The 9,490-nt window shown below is 44.2% G+C and overlaps 1 protein-coding gene and 1 long non-coding RNA gene across 17 annotated transcripts in view; both read left to right on the plus strand.

Annotated features, from left to right (window-relative positions):
* Window positions 1-3,393, plus strand: part of LOC121826357 (uncharacterized) — a 73,550-nt gene extending 70,157 nt beyond the window's left edge. For 7 of the 16 annotated variants that reach the window (XR_013047210.1, XR_013047213.1, XR_013047207.1 and 4 more), the window contains one exon: window positions 6-3,392. This is a non-coding gene — a long non-coding RNA (uncharacterized LOC121826357). Of the gene's footprint in view, window positions 1-5 lie in introns of all 16 variants that reach the window. The other 9 variants (XR_013047208.1, XR_013047204.1, XR_013047201.1 and 6 more) reach the window with 9 other exon arrangements.
* Window positions 3,394-9,099: 5,706 nt separating this feature from the next.
* The window catches only part of Asxl2 (ASXL transcriptional regulator 2), a 236,140-nt gene continuing 235,749 nt past the window's right edge, over window positions 9,100-9,490 (plus strand). Inside the window, exon 1 of the mRNA XM_076559127.1 lies at window positions 9,100-9,230. The gene's annotated coding sequence lies outside the window, so the exon portion shown is untranslated. The remainder of the gene's footprint in view (window positions 9,231-9,490) is intronic.

Consider the following 9,490-nt stretch of genomic DNA (forward strand, 5'->3'; position numbering starts at 1 on the left):
TGTAGGTGAATGCAAGTGCCCTGGGAAGAAAATATCAAAATCCCTGGAGCTGGAATCGTAAGTTGTAAGTTGTAAGTTGTAAGGCACTTGATGTGGGTGCTGGGAACCAAACTTGGCTCCTCCACAAAAACAGTCTCTCCAGCCCCACACTGATTGGTTTTCTTGAAACAGGGTCTCACTGTATAGCTCCAGTTCACCTGCAACTCGCTATGTAGATCAGTTTTACCCTCAACTGGCAATGATCCTGCTTCTGCCTTCCTAATGCTGGGATTCCAGGTGTGGGCCACTGTGCCCTACTGAAGTTAATCATTTCACTGCAGGTAGCCCTTGAACCACACTGTAAGAAAAACAACCATGGGACTAAAATAAGCACACATTAGACTTTTCTTAAGCTAGACTGCATCGTGGACTCAGTGGTCAAGAGCACCAGCTGTGGGGCAAGAGCGATGTCTCAGTGGATAAAAACACTTGTTCTTGCAGAGGTCCAGGAGGCAAGTACCCCCATTAGATAGCTCACAATCTCCCGTCACTCCAGTGCTGGGAAATCTGATGCCCTCTGGCCTCCTGGGTATCTGCATGGACATGGTACATATAGATGTGTGCCAACACACATATACATGGATAAAAATAACAACTCTTTAAAATATAATAATGATAATGATAATAATAATAATAATAATAATAATAAACATCAGTTGTAGACTAGTATGATGGCTCAGCAGGTAAAGGTGCTTTGCTGCCCAACCTGCTGTCCTGGGTTCCATCCCCAGGACCCACATGTTGGGAGAGAAACAATTTCCTCATATTGTCTTCTGAACTCCATGCGCGCATGCGCGCACGCGCGCGCATACACACACACACACACACACACACACACACACACAAACACACACACACACACACACACACACAAACACACACACCAAACTGGCTGTCCAGAGCCTTATTCACCCCCTCCACTACATCCATCATCTTCTTCACTTGTTTATGTGTTTGTTTCCAAAGCTGAGCATCAAACCTCAGCTAAGCGCCCGCCAGCACGGAGCCCCACTCAGGGGCAGCTAGCCTCAGCCACCAAGTACTTCTGAGGATGCCTTGATCCCTCCTACTTCACAACCACCCGTTCACACGGAGGCAGCGCTGTGACTCTTGGGGGTAGGTCTTGTCCACACATCGTCGCGTCCCCCACCTCTGACCCAAACCTCTCAGCTAGTCCTATTCCCGCCAAGACCGAGATTCTGTCTCTCTGGCACCCGTGGCAGGACCACACCAGACGGAAGCTACCGGCGGATTCATTTTCTCCTATACTCATGTAGGGAGCCATCGTGGTCCTCGGTACCCGTGGGCTGGAGAGGCGGCATGCCAAGGAGGAAAAATGCGGGTTTGAGGTGAGGAAGATGAGCTCCATCACTAGGTGGACAGGTACCCATTTCCCCAACTTGCTTCGGAAGGAAGGAGTACTCAGACTTTTGTGTGTTAAGTGGTATGGTCTCAAACCCAGGACAAATGGTTGAGGTGCCCATTAACATATCAAAGTGGACTCTGGATGCCAAGTTCTCCCAGCATCCCTCAGTCTTTACCCATTACAGGGCCCTCCTGACTGGCATGCCCCCACCCCCGCAACTCTCCAGTTACCTCCCCACACTCCTCTGGCTCCTATATAACTCAGCCAATTCCGCTATCCCACTATCCCTGCCAGCCTCCTGGCCCAGGCGGCTCCTCTCCCCTCCCCTCTCCTCCCATGTCCTGGCTCAGGCTTGTGTTTACTCTGGATTCTCCCAGATGTCTCCATAACTGCCTATGTTTTCCCTCATATCTAGAATAAACCCCCTCCACTGGACCTAGGAGCAATCATGTCCTTCCTTTTTCATTTCTTTTTCTTTGTCTTTTGGTTTTTCAAGACAGGGTTTCTCTGTGTAGCTTTGGAGCCTGTCCTGGAACTCGCTCTGTAGCCCAGCCTGGCCTCGAACGCACAGAGATCCGCCTGCCTCTTCCTCCCGAGTGCTGGGATTAAAGGCGTGTGCTACCACCGCCCAGTTTTTTTTTTTTTATTATTATTATTTATTTATTTTCATTCAAAGTGTCCAATGCAACCCCTGGCAGATGTCTCCAGCACCAGGGTGACACTCGACTTGAAGCCCGGGAGCTTGAGGGCTGGAAGCATCAGGGTAAGAAATTCCTGTGAAAAAACAGCGCCCACATTGGTCACTAGTGTTTCTGCCTTGTGAGCCAGGGCCGTGAGGTTTTGGGTCACTGCTTTTCATTCCCTCCAAGACAGACTCCAGAGGGACTTAGGTCTTTATGTTTGTTTGGTGGGCTGCCAGTGGAACCCAGGACCTCAGGCATGGTGCTTGTGTGTTCTCTCCACCCAGCCAGAAACTAGTTTTTCGTCCTGGAATCTGCACTCCCGCACATGTCAGACCCATCCATGTATGTACTTTCTATCAATGTATTTCCGTCTAATCCCCGGCAGCTAGTCTGAGTATCCCCTACCAATTCTGCGGTGAGCCGATAACTCGGAATTAACTGGTTGGAGGCTGCCATCCTACAGCGTGAACAGCCCCGGCACAGACATACCACGGGAGCATTTCCACCTCCTGTGCAGATAAATTCACATATTCATGTTCTCTCTCTGTCTCTCTCTCTCTCTCTCTCTCCTTCATCTTGTGTGTGTGGTGGTGGTGGGGGGCAATATGTGCATGCATGTAGAGGCCAAAAGTGTCTTCCTAGATCACCCTCTGTTTTCTCTTTTCTTTTGTTCTTTTTGAGAATTAATCTCAGGCTGGTAACACAGCTCACGGAGTAAAGGTGCTTGCCGGCAAGTTCAGTCCCTGCGGCTCACACGGGAGAAAGAGAGAAGTCACTCGTGCGAGCTGGCCTCTGATCTCCAAATACATGCCTGGACACTCAGCAAAAATAAATAAAAACAAACAACAAAGAGGTCGATGACACATACATGTGCAATTGAAAAGACAGGCGAGGGGCTGGAGAGATGGCTCCGCGGTTAAGAGCACTGGCAGCTCTTCCACAGGTCCTGAGTTCAATTCCCAGCAACCACATGGTGGCTCACAACCATCTGTAATGAGATCTGGCACCCTCTTTTAGCCTGCAGACAACACTGTATACATAATAAATCTTTTAAAAAAAAACAGAAACAAAACAAAATAGATGAGTTCCTCTCTAAGCCTGGAGCTCACAGATCCATTAGGCTAACTAGTAAGCCTCAGGGACTCCTTGTCTGCACTCCCACGGTGTTGGAATCACAGGCTTACTCTGATACATCTAGCCTTTTATATGGGTGCTAGGGATCCAAACTCAACTTCTCATGACTTCCTGACTGGGCCATCTCCCAATATCCTCTTCTCAATTCAAAAGGTCCCTCTATTTGGACCTTATTTTATTTTATTTTATTTATTTATTTATTTTTTATTTTATTTTTTTTTTTTTGGTTTTTCGAGACAGGGTTTCTCTGTGTAGCTTTGCGCCTTTCCTGGAACTCGCTTTGGAGACCAGGATGGTTTGAGGACCAGATGGTGGTGGCATACACCTTTAACCCTAGCTCTTCAGATGCAGAGGCAGGTGGATCTCTGTGAGTTCGAGGCCAGCCTGGTCTATAGAGTGACTTTCATTCAGGACAGCCAGGGCTACACGAGAAACCCTGTCTCGAGAAACCAAAAATAAATAAATAGATAGATAAATTAATTAATTAATTAAAAAATAAAAGAATGATTCGAGGGGTAGAGATATAGTTCAGTTTAGAGCACTTATCTAGTATGAGCAAGGCCCTCCATTCAATTCCCAGTACAACAAAAATTAACAAATTTGAAAAATGTATTCGGCCTCTGAGGAGTCCGTGTGATTATGAGGAACATTTGAGACAACTTCAGAATGAATAGTCAAATTCCTCGGGGGGGGGGCGGGGGGGGGGACCAACAAGATGCTGAGGACATCTGGCTGGACAAAGCCTGTGCTAACTAAAGAGTCACACAGCTGGGCTGTTCCCAGATACTTCTGGCTGGCCTCCAGTTCCTCTGCTTTCCTTCCTGTTTCCTCCAGGCCCGCAGCATTTAGCCACCTGCAGCCCAGCTCAGCCCAGTCAGCTCTAGTTTTCTCTTCGTGCTCCTGTGTCTAGTTCCTCCTTATAAATAAGCAGTCAATAAAAAAAAAAAATGCATCTGTGGTAGTGAGACCATGTCTCAAAAACTAAAAACAATAGCAACCACAAAAACAAACAAAAAATGCATCTATTGGCCAATGAAATGGTTCAGCAAGTGAAGGTACTTGTTGCTAAGACTGATAACCTGAGTTTGATCTCTGGGACCCACAAGATGAGAGGAGAGAATTAACTCCTAAAAGCTGTCCTCTGACCTGCCACACGTTTGCCATTGCATACATGCACCCACACACATATAGAACAAATAAAATACAATAAAATACATAAATAAAAACAATGCAAATATAATAATGAAGACGCAGACATGTCCTTGTTCTCTTCCAGTTTCTGGTATTTAACTCATAGTTGAAAACGACTCTAGAACTTGTTATGTAGCCCAGGCTGTCTGGAACTCATAATCCTCCTGCCTCAGCTTCCCACCGTGTCTGGCTCTGGATTATGTGAAGGTTATAATTCAACATATTATCTGCCTTCTCCTTTGCTCTATGCTCCTGCTGGCCGTAGCCCTGCAGAAGCAAAGTCTTGTACTTAGTGAAGTGCCAAATCCCACAGAAGGGGAAGAAGTGGGGATTCGCCCTCTTTGATGACAAGGTATACTAGGATAGAAAGCTCACATTCATTGATGTGTATGTCCAAGTTCCCACATGTGTAATAAACTTAGATGGGAAGTCTGGCCCAGACCATCAAGTTTTGCCCTATATAGCCACTTGCTGAAGGTCACATTCCTTCTAATTGCAATATTCCCTCCAAATTGAAACATTTGCTCCAAGAAGGTAAAGGAGCCTCAGGAGCCTCAGATGATAACAGAAGGTCACATGCCCAGAGAACAAAAAAAAAACCTTGATTTTTGAAGGTGCCTACCAATGGTATAAATGGCGGTCAACAGTTGCTGGGATTAAGATTCTGATCAGGGAGGGCGGTGGTGGCGCACGCCTTTAATTCCCCACTCAGGAGGCAGAGGCAGGCGGATCTCTGTGAGTGTGAGGCCAGCCTGGGCTACAGAGTATAGTCGGACTGTTCTTTGGGCCGCCAGCTCACAAATAACAACACGGAAACTTATTATTAACTATGAAAGCCTGGCCTTAGCTTAGGCCTTTTCTGAACTAGCTCTTATAACTTAATCTGTTTTTATTATCTAGGTTCTGTCAAGTGTCTCGGTTATGTCTCCTCTGTACCACATGTCTGACTTCTTCAGTGCCTTGCTGGCATCTCTCATAGGCCTAGATTCATCCCGAGTTCCTTCCCCTGCCCGGAAGTCCCGCCTATTCTCTCCTGCCTAGCTATTGACCATTCAGCTCTTTATTAAATCAAGCACAGTGACACATCTTCACACAGTGTAAACAAATATTCTGAAACATTTCCCCCTTTTTGTCTAAATAAAAAGGAAAGGTTTTAATTCTAATACAGTAAAACTATATAGAATTAGAATAATTATCTGGGACTGGAGAGATGGTTCAGTGGCTAAGAGCACTGGCTGCTCTTCCAGAGGACCTGGGTTCAATTCCCAGCACCCACACAGCAGTTCATAACTATCTGTAACTCCATTTCCAGGGGCTCTGACACCCTCACACAAATATGCAGGCAAAACACCAATGCAAATAAAATAAAAATACATTTAAAAAAAAGAACAATTGTCAATTAAGGATTGCATTTACAATGTCTAGTCCATTTGCATTTGGCAAATTTGAAGAAACTTCTATATTACCTATCCTATCTTGGCGAGTTCAAAGTTTCATACCTAAATTATTTTCTATCATAACTTCTATTACCAATCTCAAAATATTTTTTTGATGTTAAAATACTTTCTTTGATAAACAAGCTTTTATGTCCCTCAACCTCATAACTTTTACATCTCTTTTGTTAGTTTTTTTTTTTTTTTTTTAATTTGGTAATAAGGCAAACTATAAAACTTTATCTAGTTTTTTAACCTCATCAGAGACCGCATACATTAACTGAGTAAATAAGAAGTGCAGGGCTGGAGAGATGGCTCAGAGGTTAAGAGCACTGACTGCTCTTCCAGAGGTCCTGAGTTCAATTCCCAGCAACCACATGGTGGATCACAACCATCTGTAATGGGATCTGGTGCCCTCTTCTGGCCTGTAGCCATACATGCTATATACATAATAAATAAATAAATTAAAAAAAGAAAGAAAGAAAGTAGTAAGTGCAGAGCAAGCAATTTGCAATCAAGCCCCCAAATGATGACAAACATTCTTAACCCATTGAATGACCAAAAACTACTCACCCTACCTCTTGGAAATGTGGGTGTTGTATATTTTAGGCTGCTTTTTGTTGTCTGGGGGTGATGACATTTTTATGGGACCTTGAGAAAACTGGGATAATGGTCAAGTCCTGGGAGAGCTAGCTGTATTATTTTTTGTTTAGTCTCTGTGTGATGGGAAAGTGAAGTACTGGGTGGAGTAGTCTGTGAGGGAGGACCATCTCAACTAGCAGCTTTAAAGTTGTTCTGGATGTAGAATTTTGAGGAAACTGTAACAGAGGCATTCTAAGAGGCTGGATCACTTGGGCTACTTGTTTTTACTGGTGTCTGATCTTTTTTTTTTTTTTTTTTTCTTTTCTGAAAACACATAATTTTTTTTTTCTCTCTGAGACAGGGTTTCTTTGTATAACAGTCCAGCTGTCCCGGAACTCGCTTTGTAGACCAGGCTGGCCTCAAACTCACTGAGATCCTTCTGCCTCTGGCTCCCAAGTGCTGGGATTAAAGGTATGCACCATCACCACCCGGCAAACTTTAAAGGTAACATATATATCTGCATCAACACAAGTATGGAATGTGCAGTGCGCACAAGTCAGCTAAAGATGATTTGTTGTTGTTGTTGTTCTATGTTTGAGCAGGTAAAAGGCATCTGTCAACTTTATAAATCCATTTGGACTGTATAACCAAATTGTCATTAGCACTCTGTAGCCAACAAGATTTATCATATTTCCTTTAGTCTCGGAGCTGTTCCCATGTAGAAGGATCAGTTTATATGTCACCTGTCTTGTAGATAATTTTTGTTGTTTATGTTTTTCCTTTATGTCTGTAGCCAAGATTTTTAGGATGTCTTCCTAAATCAAACATGATCTTTATTAATTTTGAAGAAATCCATAGCTTTTTGTTTTATGTGAAAACAAAGGCATAACCTCTCTTCCAATGCAACACAATTTTTGACTTTCATTCTAAAGTTAAGACATCCTTAATATTTATACGCTGGTTTAATTTAGTATTTTTTATATATATGATCTAATTATCTCTCAGCAATGTTTGCCCTTTGTTCATCAGCATTTCAAACATTTAAAGTCAATAGAGCAACATACAGGATCAGAGCATCTTGTGTATTTCCCATCCTTACATGGCTAATTTTTTTTATTACTTCACTCCTTTTTAAAATACTTTATTTTATTATTTTTAAACTATTTATTTTATGATTGTCTATACTCATTTTTTCTTTCTTTAGCACCTAAGCATATTTTTAAACACTCTGTAACTTGTTCAGAGGTTTTTTCCGGACTGTACCTGGCTTTTGTGTGTATCTGTCTGTCTGTCTGTCTATGTGTATGTATGTGTGTGCACACCTGCACACGATTTTCTGACTGCCACACAGCTCTGATTAACACATTGCACTGGCTGCTGGCTCTGCCCGTTTTGGGTCCCACAGGCACGCCCAGAGCACTAAGCGTACCTGAGAGACTGTGGTTCACCAGGAACCGCATCCATCTCCATGTTTGGAACTTTTATTAGCTTTCTCAGGCACTATGTGGATTTATATATCCCATGTTGGACGCCAAATGTAACTGGACTTTTCTTTGGGACATGGAGACTTATTATGAAAGCTTGATCTTAGATTAAGCTTTTCCTCAACTAGCTCTTATAACTTAATGAGTTCCAGGACAGCCAGGGATACACAGAGAAACCCTGTCTCAAAAAACAAACAAACAAACAAACAAACAAACAAGATTCTGATCAGGAAAACCACCTAACAAGAGAGAGATTCGGTCAAGCTGGAGTTTTCTGAGCTTGCACCCATGTTGGACTCTCTGATGATGCAGCTGCTTTTGTCCATCATTCCTGCTCCTTGTAAGTCACCACTCACCCACGCTCTTGTTAGTGACCCCAATACAGAACTCATTGGTTCGTCATATTGGACATTGGTGCAATTCTTACTTTGGTCTGTTGTGGGCTCTCTTACTGAAGTGAGTAGATGAGCATGTTGTGTCTCTGTGTTTCCCCAGGAAATGTCTGTCACATAATGCCATTGCTATTGCTCCATGTAGGGTCAGAGGCATGGATTCTGAGCAGAACCAATGTAGAGCCGGTTCCCAGTCATGACCTGACTTTAGGCAAGGATGTTAGAGTTGGCAAATTGGTCAAGACTGGTTAGGGCCTCAAGCTCTTAGAGGTCTCCCTGGTTTGGCTTGAGTTGGGCCTTCTTGAGTTGACTAGAGACAGGATTTGAACTGAGGTGGCATGTACCATGAATCTTATGTATAGTGCTGTGTGTTATTAAAGGGATTGGTGAAAATATATATACGTATCAATTGCCAGAATCCTGTGATCAGTAGCTAATGGTCTCTCAACCTTTTTTTTTTTCTTTCTAGTTAATATAGCCCTTTTGAACTGAGAGGTAAGGATATAAACTCAGTGGGTGAGCACTTGCCTACATGTTCAAGTCCTGGATTTGTTCCCTAGTATAAATAAAAATAAATTTAAAATGAGCTGGCTTTCTCGCCGGGCTGCCGGTCTCGGGGAAGAGAGGTCACTTGGCCCCGCGGCCGGGCTGAGGGGCTGGAAAGCGCGCGCAGAGGGCGGCGGTTAGGGTCGCCTTGGAGAGCCCCGATTGGATGCAGGCAGGAGGAGGCTTGTGCGTGCATCCAGCCCCGGAAAGGAGAGGGGAGCGCTGGAGCTCGGTGGCGTTTTTCCCCCGCCGAGGCGCTGGTGCCACCAGACCCCGGGGCCCCCGCTTATCTGGCTCTGGGAGCCAACGGCAGGTCACCAGGCTTTTGTGTTTGCCGTCCGAGCTGAAAGTGCAGGAGGTGTTTAGAAACGAAGTAACAGGTGGGACTTGGAGAATTTTTTTTTTTTCTGTTTCCGTAGAGACCTACTCTGAATAAGGCAGCAATGCATGGTGGGACGTGTAGTTTACCGGGCCTCCACTTTTCTTTAGCCAAAGTGAAGGTAGACCGACGAAATTGTGTTTAGTGGGCACACACACCCGCCCCCGCCCACAATTTTGTTATACGGAATTTAGAAATCATTTCAGAATGAGTATTAGTGTGAAGTCTTGTTTTGAAAAAAAAAAAAAAGTTAAAAACGTG

This window comes from Peromyscus maniculatus, chromosome 22 (assembly GCF_049852395.1).
Source record: "Peromyscus maniculatus bairdii isolate BWxNUB_F1_BW_parent chromosome 22, HU_Pman_BW_mat_3.1, whole genome shotgun sequence".
Taxonomy (NCBI): Eukaryota; Metazoa; Chordata; class Mammalia; order Rodentia; family Cricetidae; genus Peromyscus; species Peromyscus maniculatus.